The sequence below is a fragment of the Tubulanus polymorphus genome, chromosome 2 (genome assembly GCF_964204645.1).
Source record: "Tubulanus polymorphus chromosome 2, tnTubPoly1.2, whole genome shotgun sequence".
Taxonomy (NCBI): Eukaryota; Metazoa; Nemertea; class Palaeonemertea; order Tubulaniformes; family Tubulanidae; genus Tubulanus; species Tubulanus polymorphus.
This window is the reverse complement of record NC_134026.1, coordinates 17,984,106-17,996,548: the sequence shown is the minus strand read 5'-3', so window position 1 is coordinate 17,996,548 and position 12,443 is coordinate 17,984,106. Positions and strand designations below refer to the sequence as shown.

The 12,443-nt window shown below is 37.9% G+C and overlaps 1 long non-coding RNA gene across 1 annotated transcript; it reads left to right on the top strand.

The window, feature by feature from the left end:
* Nucleotides 1-3,094: 3,094 nt before the first annotated feature.
* On the top strand, nt 3,095-10,621 carry LOC141900904 (uncharacterized). The gene is made up of 3 exons (XR_012618791.1): nt 3,095-3,198; nt 10,147-10,353; nt 10,442-10,621. It is a non-coding gene; the product is annotated as an uncharacterized LOC141900904 (long non-coding RNA).
* The last annotated feature ends 1,822 nt before the right edge of the window (nt 10,622-12,443 follow it).

Sequence of the window (12,443 nt, the reverse complement as noted above, 5' to 3'; positions counted from 1 at the left end):
TAGAAAACTACTAGGATATTTTCCGGGGATTTGTATCTAACCTTGTATTCATAATCTTGGGTGGGAAACTGTTGTTCTCTTTTTGGGCCAGTTATTGCCGTATTCTGGGAATCCGACGGTTGGGATGCAGCTTTGCAGTATCAGCTGATTATCCTCTTTAGGCATCGTACTATATTGTTGTTTCAGTACATTTCATTAATTCTTGGTATTAATGATTTTTATAGATTTCTAAGACTTACCAATTAGTTACTTTTCATCACAAAAATCTACACTTGGTAGTATATTTAATACAAGCTGAATACCCGTCTTTGTCGTTGAGCGCATGTGTGTATTGGTCGTGAGCACACCAACTCGGCGCATAAATCCTGCATCCTGCATTTTGCTTATGAAATACATTCATTCTCATTGGCGGGAACTGAACCTAAATGCTTCAAAATGAGTTCTTGGAACCAACCCCACACCTCTCCTACCCTGTCTGACCTGTCTGTGGTACAAAACCATTTGGTCAAATAACTAACCGTAAATTCTCGGCTCCAGCGGTTTTTAGGCCCCCTCTTTCTTGTTCGAGCACTTACTATATTGACCACACCACCCGTACGTTCATTTAAAATGCCCTTCCAATCAACCAACGAATTGCATGATATCATGCTTAACTTGTGGGACTGCCATTAATTGAAAAATACCAAGGTAGTCGCTCGACGATGATATTAGGATTCTGTATTTTGTATCACTGTTTGACATTTTTTTTTTATATCTCTCGTATATACATACATTTTGCAAGAGAGTGCCTGTCAGAAAACTATGTACATTTTGATACATTTTGACCCCCGTCCCCGTACAAAGTTACTACCGGTACATTATTTGTTACCCCTCCCCAAAAACTGTATGTACTATTTGAACACTCTTTTATAAAATTTACCATCAACGCACGCATCCGCAGCCCCCAGAGCCATTCCGAGAGGCTGCGTTTGGGCCTCCCTATTTGCCAGTAACCTGTCTGTGGTATGGAACCATTCTATAACTACGCAATGGGCCTGTCCCCCCTCTAAGAACCATTCTGAGACGCTGCATATGGGCGGGCAACACGGCCAGAACATATCGCTAATTCATTCATATTAATTTTGATCCGAAGATTATGTGAATGAATGTCTTAACCAATGTTTTAAACACCCTAAATCCACAACTGAGGCGTTAAGAGAACTGTGTCATATACTGTTATGATGCTGCGTTGTGTCTCATATGTCGGTCAGTACATTACTAAAGTATTCCTACAGAAGTGTAGTACGGTACTTCACTGTTAGATGGCGAACAGATCTTTTTTAACCGAATTTCAGCCCGGCTCTAAAATGAATTTGTGACTCCCTCGGACCACCAATCTGTTTAAAACATGCAACTTGACGACGGGAAAAACAGGTTCAAAGCATCAGTAAAAGGACGTTTCAATACATGCATTAATTTCCAAACAATGCGTCCGTTCTGCTTTATAGTATAGATGTATTTCAACATCTTGAGCATGAACTATTTTACTCTCTTTCTGAGTACTACCTACATTGCTCCAAATTTCAAGGGCATGTGACATCCTGTTGGGGTGGGTGAGCCAGAGTTTATTTGGAATTTTTTAGACAGCACCAGGGGTTGCCCAACAGCTCCCTTGCTTTTAGTTTTTTTCCTTTCAAAGGATTAATAGTTATTTAATAGCTGTTTTTCGAGTTTAATTTGATCTGTCATGGATTATTAAACAGATCTTTATTCACAGTCGTGAAGTTGGATTGTTGGATATGGTACTTTTATCATTATAAAGTAGAGAAGTAATTGCTCGTTGAATTACTAGTTGAATTGCATAGCAGAATTGCATAGCAACTTTTTCTTTGACGCAACTGTATAATACTAACAGTTTCATAAGAAGATTTAAACTTCGATTTTGCGTCGTACCGTTCCACGATGTTCGTGTAGATAGTACCATTTCTATAGATTTTATTCCGCTCGGAAAAGTGATTGGAATTTCGCATTCATCGTCATAGTTGCGGAGAAATAATTACGTTAGATACGATTTCTGATTAACTGTAGGCTGATTCGTGATCGTTGTGATTCGTCGTCTACCAAGAGACTATTCGTTTGTCGAATTTTCGTGTATTTTTCTGGCGTTGGTGCTTATAACAGAACTTTGATGTTTGCTAAATTATTCGAGAAAAAACGTATTGGAGTTTGACAGCACGATTTGCTATTTGGACACGGTTGAGTATCAAGTATGCAAAATTTTATTTGTTCTAAGATAAAATTATTCAGAAAATAATGCATCAATAAAAATTAATATTTTGTAACTAGTTGGGTTAATTTTTGAGTTGGTATTTGGTTCATAATAGGATTGGAATTGGTATAACTTGGGTGAAATTTGGTTTGGGTTAGTTTTGGTTCAGTAATATATCATTGCTATATAATCAATTATCATGTCTTAATAAACATTAAATATTGTATTCTATTTCTAGTGTTCGTTGTAATTTGAGTTCATTTTTCCCCACGCACAAACGTTGCCAATACCATCAGGAAGTGTGTTACATAAAGCAGTAATGCACAAGAAGAGGCTAAACAAACGCTGTGATCAGTATAGTTACTGATGACTGTACCAATGTTAAAACGTGGCATCCATACATAGTTCAACCTTTCATAGGTTTAAAACTGATTTCAAATTATTGTGCTATTAAAAAAAGTCGTTCCCGGAACGACTCAGTTGTGCTAGCTAGTTTAGTTTATTTTCAATTGTCATAGTTTACTTTTTGTGCTGACGTGGATTTTTGCACAAGATGGTGTAACAAAGATGTGTAGTATCAATATCAAGTTAAATGTTGGAGATAACATTCTAGGTGTAGCTCAACGATTTGTGAGTAATGTTTAATTTGTTTTAAGTTGATGCAATTATAGTAAATTGAATTTCAATAGATTTGTTCTTTTAAGAGATATTCAGGGTTAAGAGATATTCAGGATATTTAGGCATCTACTATAACAGTTTCGAAACATTATATATGTTAAGACAATCATAGTTTATTTAGAGATTATTGGTTTGATAGAAGATTGATATTTGTGTTTCTATATTTGTAGAAAATTGCGTCTATGGTTCGATGTTGTCCAAGTTTGATGCGTCTCTGCGTTAAAGTTATGCATTTACATGAGCAAATAAAGTTGACAGAGTATAGAATGAAGGTATGTTATTACGTATATTCTCCACAACCCTGTGTTATTGTTAATAGATAGCCCATGGCCAAAGTGGCTCACCTTGAAAACTGGGGTATGTTTGCCAAGGGTTTTGCCTATGAGAAATCTGTTTTAATTTCAGAGTTCAATAAAATAGAGATAGACACCTGTCTCATGGAGCCATTCACCCACCTAGGCTCACACTGGGCGTTAATAAATTCCTGTTCATATCATTCAATATTTGGACATTATATTCGATCGTTTTGGAATCAAATCGTGCAGTCTTGAATGTGGTGAGGGCCCTGTAGAGTTCCATGAGTCAGTCCCAATTAGTTTATGAAAACCCCAACCAGACATTTTGCGAAAGGTACCGGTTTGTGCTGGTAAAGATTTTTCGATCACTTCATTTTGCAAACTGGTAGTACCAGCACGAGTTGCCATACCGATACCAGACGCTACACAATGTTTCGTTGAACCAAACCCATGCCTGAGCAAGTATGGGTGCATGGGTGTTAAGGTTATTGCACTGGTGTGGAAATGTCGTGCTACGACATTAACGGAAAGGCTGACACAGTGTCACCACATGTCTGCAACATGACCGTTGGTGGAAACGGTGGGAGATGAAACGTTGACTCACCTGATGTCGATCTGTCAAAATCTTAATTGATAAATATAGCTGCAAAGCAGCGATGACGGGTTTTCTGTAAAGCCATTCAGAATGATGGGAATTGTAGTAAATTGAAATATCGATACATAGAATAAAATGCATTGACAGATTCGAACCTTTCAGCTATGAAACCGAACATACGCGGATGTACAATCACAAATATTAATATATTTGACCAGGCACTTATTTTGGCATTCAAACATCATGATACTGCATTATCACCATCCTTAAAAATGGATCTGTCCTATTAAGAACTCATCTTAAGCACCTGCTGAGCCGATAGATTGAGTGAATTCACAGATAAGAACGTATTATGATTTAGAATAGATTAGATTTAAGAAGTTAATGTTTTTATTGAAATATTTGAATAAACACATATATTGTAGTGTAGATTCAATCAATAAATTATGAATTTATTTGGTCTGGGTTTCCGGCTGATGTTGATTTTGGCTTTTATGGATTACAAATTCTACAGTGATAAACAATTGATACCTGCAACATGTGTGTAAATCAAATCTATTCCACTAGTTGCATGTATTTCCTAATAAACGGGAGAGTCACTCTTGATCTGAGTTATTAGAACTAGGGGTCCAGGGACACCATGCCCACTTGGGAAGTGGTTCCAAATGCTCAACAATGTAACAATTCAGGTATCAAAGGTATAAAACATCCCTTTTCAAAGAATACCCATCACAAATTGCAATGAGAAATGGCAAACTCAGAATTCGGGCCAAAATTGACATTTTTGGGCACTAAAAAAGGTCATAGGACGGCCATCTTGAGTCCGTATCCCAATTTTTGTTATGCTGATGGGCCCAGGGGCATTCACATATATCGGAAAGATCAAGGTAATTGATCAAAGCATCTTCAAAATTTCCTTCAAAAAGTTCAAAAATGTGTAAAAAGTGTTGATTTTGGCGAACAACAATGGCTGCCAGTCGGCCATCTTGATTCTGACAGGGCCAGTTTTTGAGCTGAAGATGTGTCTAGGGTAGATACATGTGAAACCCAAATATCAAGACATTACATTGAAGCGTCTTCAAAACTTCCTAAAATGACTGATTTCCGTCTATGGACGGACGACGGACGAAAAGTGAACGCAATAGCCCGCTGGGACTAAAGTCCCAAGTGGGCTAAAAATAATGTTCATTTAGTCATAGAAATTCATTGCCTTTTTGGAGTTTCTGTAATAATATTTGTTCTGCCCTAATTTTTATTACTGTATGAACCAATGATATGCTTTGTAAATATGATGTAATAAAATAAATTTGAATTAAATTTGAACATGAGAATTAAGCATAACTTGTGTTTTTTCAACTTGTCTTACTTGTATTTTGTTAACAGTTCCAGAGTTTCAATTACAATCAAATCCAAATTGGCTAAAAAGTACATAGGACTAAATGAAATGAACCGTTAGTTACTGCAAACCTATTCCAGTGTTATGTCGATCGTGTTGAATCACTTTCCTTGAATTGAAAGAATCAGATCTTCTATGGTACAACATCGGTCGAAGAGAGATATCTTGGTGTTGACTGTCCTTGACCATCTAACTTCATGCGTTTGACATTGGAATTTAGCATCATACCCATTTGAACTGCAAAATATTCATACAACATGAAAACCTACAGTACATGTATACAGTATTAATCAAACTTTCACCGATGTTGGATATTTGAATGAACATTAGGTTTATTTCAGTACTCTAAAGCAGGAAATAACAGGAAATAATAAGCCCAATCAATAGGCCCTATTCCCATTGGAACAATTATATAATGCGTACAGCTGTACCGTACACTTATCAGTCAAGAATGGAGAAATCGGTATACCAAACCTACGAACAGCAAAATGTACAGGCCTACAATGATTTCTGGTAATACAAGCCGTGACCACATGAACGTTTTGGTTTGACTATTAATGTCAGCAGGTCAGAGAAGGCCTGGCCAAACTTAATCACATGGCTCAAATCAATTAGCCTTTCTGCGTGTGAATATTTCACTGTATTGTTTTAAAAATAGGCCTATCGAGTGAATTAGTACATAGACTGAATTAGACTTTAGGCTAGTCCTGACCAAATCCTATCCATATTATAATGGCACCAGTTATAGTAACATCACTGTAGGGCCGACGAGAGGGAAAAAGTTGTGTTTGTAGTACATAGGCATGGTAGGCTTGTCGTACTCACTTAATACTTAAAACGCTGTTGTTACCTGTACGTGACTGTACGGTGATATCTACAGGTTAGCCATATGTGAGTACGTTGACGCTCAGACTTGCAATATTGGGATTCGAAACCAAACGAAAAAAAAATCCAGTAGTAGTCCAGTGATTTACCCACTGTGCCACAGAACGTAACTGGTGGGTGGATGAAATTTGATTTACAAATAGCCTAGCCTCACCTAACCCAAACTCTATTCTTTTACGCATGCGCGTTTGCAGATTATAGGAACTCACGTACAGCGTTTTTAGGGAACTCACGTACGGTTAACCTGTGGATATCACCGTACGGTCACATACGCGTTACAATTTCGTACTTAAAATGGTATTGGCTACTAGGAACTCACGTACGGCGTAAGTAGGGAACTCACGTACGGTTAACCTGTGGATATCACCGTACAGTCACCACAGGGGCTTGTAAACTGGCTTGGATTTTACTTCCGGGTTGTTGATAATCTCGCGAGAATGGCGCTAAATTTAAACTGCAAATAAATTCAAAATATCACAGAAATACCTCTTGTTGATGTTGTTTATTTATCCACTATAGAGTTTTGATAAACAATTAGCTGTTAAGGATCAGTATCAGCGGGCGCGACACCTTACTATATTAAAATAACAAGGGATGAAACGGCTTCGCTTTTGCCTGTGACCGTATTGATGCGGCGGAAACCACTGCGCATGCGCGGCAACTTCCGAGCGCTAGTGAGCTGTCAATCAAACTACACATTATAGTTTTTCTACATCAATTCAAAAATTGATAATTTCCTTGGAAGTGTGATTGCCTTGGCTTGACATAGGTTTTTGAGAAGAATCAATTGAACTTGAACCGATCTTAACCTTTCGGAAAGTTGCCGCGCATGCGCAGTGGTTTCCGCCGCATCAATACGGTCACAGGCAAAAGCGAAGCCGTTTCATCCCTTGTTATTTTAATATAGTAAGGCGTCGCGCCCGCTGATACTGATCCTTAACAGCTAATTGTTTATCGAAACTCTATAGTGGATAAATAAACAACATCAACGAGGTATTTCTGTGATATTTTGAATTTATTTGCAGTTTAAATTTAGCGCCATTCTCGCGAGATTATCAACAACCCGGAAGTAAAATCCAAGCCAGTTTACAAGCCCCTGTGCAGTCACGTACGCGTTACAGTTTCGTACTTAAAATGGTATTGGCTACTAGGAACTCACGTATGGCATTATAGACTTAGTAGGGACCTCACGTACGCGGTTAACCTGTGGAGATCACCGTACAGTCACGTGCGGTTAACAACTACGTACTTAAAATGGTATTGGCTTCTATATAATAGGCCTATAGACAAATAAATACCGGTAGGCTTTCTTATAATCTTAGCTTCCACACTTCACAACCGAACCAACTGACCAACCAGTATATTTAGTCCCAGAACGCACCAACCGGCACAGGCCTAACACTGTTTGTCAACTGTGTGTACCGTTGTAGGCTATCGATAATCACCTGATACTTTTCTGTCGTTTGTTTTCTCTCTGAGACGAAGACGAACGTAATTCTAGTAGCCTTCCGCGACTCAACGACCTTGATTTAAACTTGATCAATTCAAAGTCTGTTTATTGACGCTTTTGGTAACATGAACTGATCAGCAATATACTTAAATAAAATAACCGGAATAACAAGAAATCAAAAATATTAAAGAGGTAACAAACAAATGCCCGTAAACCTGTCAGACACGCGAACGCCGGACTCGTAAACTCTTGGACTCGGACCCGCTGAGCAATAAATTCATAAAATTGACTTTGAAATTGATTGTGGAGAAGAGAGGGAATAATTCGATAGCTCTTCCTCGAAAAGAAGAGAGAAATATCGGTAAGAAAACACAACATGGCTACTAATTGAATGGAGCCAAATTTCCGATGTTTACGGCTCGACAGTGCCTTTATAACGTGGATTTATCAAAATTCCCATGCAGTATCTGGAGATTGAAGTGAGCTGAGGGACATCATACGGATTGTATCGGCGACAGCAGTAAGGAAGCCTTTACACTTTTAACAAAAACTATGTGGAAAAGGGAAAAAAAAAATAATAATAATCACGCGAATTTCAATAGGGTTTTCTGTGAAGAAACAGAAAACCCTAAATAAGGAATAGCATAGATTGGACACTTACTTTCCGAATTCCGACATTTAGACATTTATCGATGTACAAGGGCATCCTTCAATCCACCAACGCCCATATCGCAGAATTGCATCGGAGAAGGTAACGAGAGAAATCCCACAATAAGGAAGCCAAGATTGAAAAATTCTATATCAGAATGATTATATTTGAGGAGCGACGCTTCGGCTAACAACTGTTAGCTATCATCAGGCTTACTGTACATCAGTACGCCTGATGATGGCTAACAGCTGTTAATCATTGACCTCAGTCTGAATGATGATTGTAATGAGTCAACTCTCACATCATAACATGGAATCTTTTCAAAAAGTCATCAAAATTTTGCCACCTAATACAGTGCCTGCTTTTAATTATTTTTCTATCCCTAAGTCTCCTATGGCAGATGCCAATGTTATACTTGTAAGTGTACTGAAAAGCAAGGAGATGTAGCAGGTAGCTTTGCTCGAATGTGCCAACAGTTAGATCAAATTTTTCCAATAATGAATAGCTTAAGATATGAGCAGGACCTAAATCTTTAGATGAAGGCAAAGAACCTAAAGATTTAAATTGAAACTACAGCCGTTTTAAACTCTCAAATTGTTGTAATTGCATGTGTATAGTACATTTTCAGTTCTGTTCCAATGAAAAACCATTGCATTTTACTTAGTTGTGATTTGTAATTTTTTGTCCAAGACCACTTTTATTTTGTAACTTTCACAGTCGGAAGAAGCAACATTGTGATATTTAATACCTGTACACTTTTAAAAGTTATTTTGAGGTCCTTTCAATGAGACAAAGTCCATTGTATTTTATAGTGTTGTGATTTTAGCCACTAAGTCATGGGACACTTCCAGATTTGCTCATCTTCTAACTTTCACCATTTGCAAAGTGAAAGGAAACTGTCTGGCAGGTTACATCATTTGCTAGTGCGAAATTCGAACCATTTGTATATGATAGGCTTATGTCAACACAACACAACTGGGTTTATCACTGATTAGCAGTAATTAGCGTCCTATAAGAGGCCAGCAGTTTACATATTGATAAAGTTTGCTACAAATAAGAGTCCATGCACACAGGAACTTGAATATGGGCTCTGGCATTATTGATGTTACACTATTTTGCCTATAGTTCATTCTGATCAGTTAGTGACATTGCACACATGCTCTATAGTGCTGGACTTCAAGAAAACATCAAACATAATTGGTGAAATTTACAGTTTCAAACCGATCATTTAGGCTAACTGTGTGACCACATAGCCCTCAACCTAATTTATTGGGTGGAAGTAATACCACTTCTGTATAAAAAACTGTACAATACAGAAAGTGTTTGGGTAAGGGCAAAACCCTGACATGAAGGCATACCTTTGGCAACAGTTGGAGCAGCAACTATGAAGCTCCACAACCAGTGGGAGCACGCCTTTGAAGATGTGCTTCCCACTGGTTCTACTTCATACCTTCGACCTTTTCGTGACGACTGGCAACCATTTGATGTCAGTTCCCCCACACATATGTCCCAAAAAGGGTTAAGAAACAAACATTGCCCCTGCCATCTTCTAGTTGTTGGGTGAAGGAACCTTACCCCAACTCCGGGTTCATCCCTCACCACGTTGATGCCTCCACATTTATGGGATGTGTGCAGCAGGAGGCCTTAGGACAGAGATAGACTTTGATTTTGAACAAATATCTGGACTGCCCAAAATGCAAATAAACTAGGAGTTTTAGATGTAACCCACAATTGACACGTTCAAGTAAAGAAATATTTACAACAAAAAATGACAAATGCAACCCACTTTTTGATGCATGGCATATATCAAACGGTATTATCCAGAAATAATAAGAATTATACAAAATTCTCTAAGCAGACTGCAGTCAACTTATAAATGAGGGTAGATCACCAAGACCGATTTTAAAAGGTACCAGGCTCTGGAAAATTACATGTATCATTTTATTTAGGAGTAATATAAAGCAAATCGAAAAAAAAACTGAGTCTTGCGGAATGTACAAAGTCATTTCAAATCACCTCTCGCCGGTGGCTTCGAACAGTGAGGGTGATGCAGAAATGGTATTAGTCAAAAGGAAGTCAATACTGCCAACCATGTCGTTGATAAGCATGATGGACATGGTGAGGAATTCAAACGATGCGCACACGGCTTAAGTCAGGTTAGTGTGTTTATGTTTAGAGTAATAAGACTGAATACTGCAGGGAAAATGTTACGATAATTTTTCAAAATCTATGTATGATACACAGAATTGGTGAGTGTGCCGGTACCCCATTTTGGTTATATGGAATGAGTGCACCCTGAGCAAAACAGCTTGCAGGATCCTGCAAAATTATCATGGGACGCACAGTGCCAAGTTTGTGAACACCATTCATCTCAACCGTTCATGGCCCACCCACTCCCCTCCCAAATGAATATAATTGTTCTGCATCAGTTTCAATTTTTTTGTGAATATAGTTTGCTCTTTTTGCCTGTGCAACAATTGGATGTGGGTATGAGCCTCATTAAAGATGTTTCCATAGTATTTTACAAGAAGAAGAGACAAAGCTGTCGCATTCTAATCCAATTCCAACTTTCATTCATACCTTGTATCAGAACATCATGAACGATCTACATGAGAATGGATTGCAGATGGTGGAGTATCTGGTGGTTCTGAATGTCACAAGTATTTCGATAATTTCAAAATTGGTTCTTACTGTAAGATTCATCATTCCTGAAAAAATGCAATCCATATACAATGTTTCTACATTTAAAGTCTGCATGGCAGGTCACCCTAATTGGGGTAAAACACACAGATTAGATGAAACTTATCAACTTGTGGAGCCAAAACATTACTGCAGAAATCAGGCACATAAATTGCTCCTCAAAATCACCCCAATGCAATTCCCTTTTTAGGGAACTTATTGGAGAATATAAACTAATATATCACATGGCCTTAATGTGGCAAAAGACTGATACTTATTGAAACTTCACGTTATCATTGTGCCACACATTGTTCTCCCAGGTTGTATAAATACAACTAGCAATGCAAGTTATCAGCATGTAAAACGGTATGGTTAACCTAGATTTAGGATCACAATTCGAACATGAAAGATTAACTGCTTTGCATTTAAAATAAAGGTTGCATTGAAACTTCTAACACTTACAGTTAAATGGATGTCTGGAAAACTTTTTACCAAGATGATAATCATAAATTCTTAATTGATGAAGGCTTGCCGGCCGAAACGTCTTGTAGTGATGAAAATAAAAGATGCACCTCGCCATAATCTATATCTATATTTCATTAAGTCTTACCGGAGGTGAGGGGAACAAAAAATACATCACATCAACCTTCTACGATCAGTTACACATGGGGCGTCGGAAGGCCAATGCTCCATACAACACCTAAGCAAAACCTTTCCACTACTTATAGACTATAGGAAACACATTTTGAAGGTCCCAAAGCATTAGAAAATGCCAGTACCATCCTACGATCCTAAGTATGAGATTAACTGATAAACAGCTGATTTCAAAGGTACTGTTATATTCAAGGCACACTCAACCCATTTTCGGTTTCTACTAATGCAATGGATTATAGATATGGGGTACCAGTAATTGACATCCTCCATAAAGTTGGATGGAGGAATTCTAGCAATTTTGGTAGATTAACAGAAAATCGGTTGATGCAATACTAACTGATAAATCTATGTTAGCTGTAAAGAAAGTGTGTGCACAAGAATTATGAATAGATGATGAAATGTATTGTATATCTCATCGCTGGTTTCATTTTTTCTGCGAGGCTTTTTCGTAACACCAGGCTTTGAGTCTCATATTATTTCGAAGTGATCGAGAATGATAATGAGATAGAACTGTCAATCAGGAATGGAGAGATACCATGCCCTCCCATGTCGTCATTAATTGGATGAAGTATATTTCCTCCCTACAGTATTATGCTTAGTAAGCCATGGTGCCTGTTTCATGAGAAAATATGGTTCTAATGTGCTTAGGATTGATGTCAAACATGATCGTAGTCTTATGCTACTTTGATTCAAATTCTTGCAAATGTACCTTGTTCTAGTGATATATGTACATATCCATTCACACTTTCTGATGTTGGCTTAAGGAATTAGGCTCAACAAATGTCCAGCAAGGATGATACAATAAGCTGTTTTTGTAATGTGTGATACAAGCTTGGGGTAACAAGTCTAAAAGAGTCTCAGAATAGTGCTACACATGAGTCCATTGAAGATCCATTGTTGCGAGAGAAAAGGT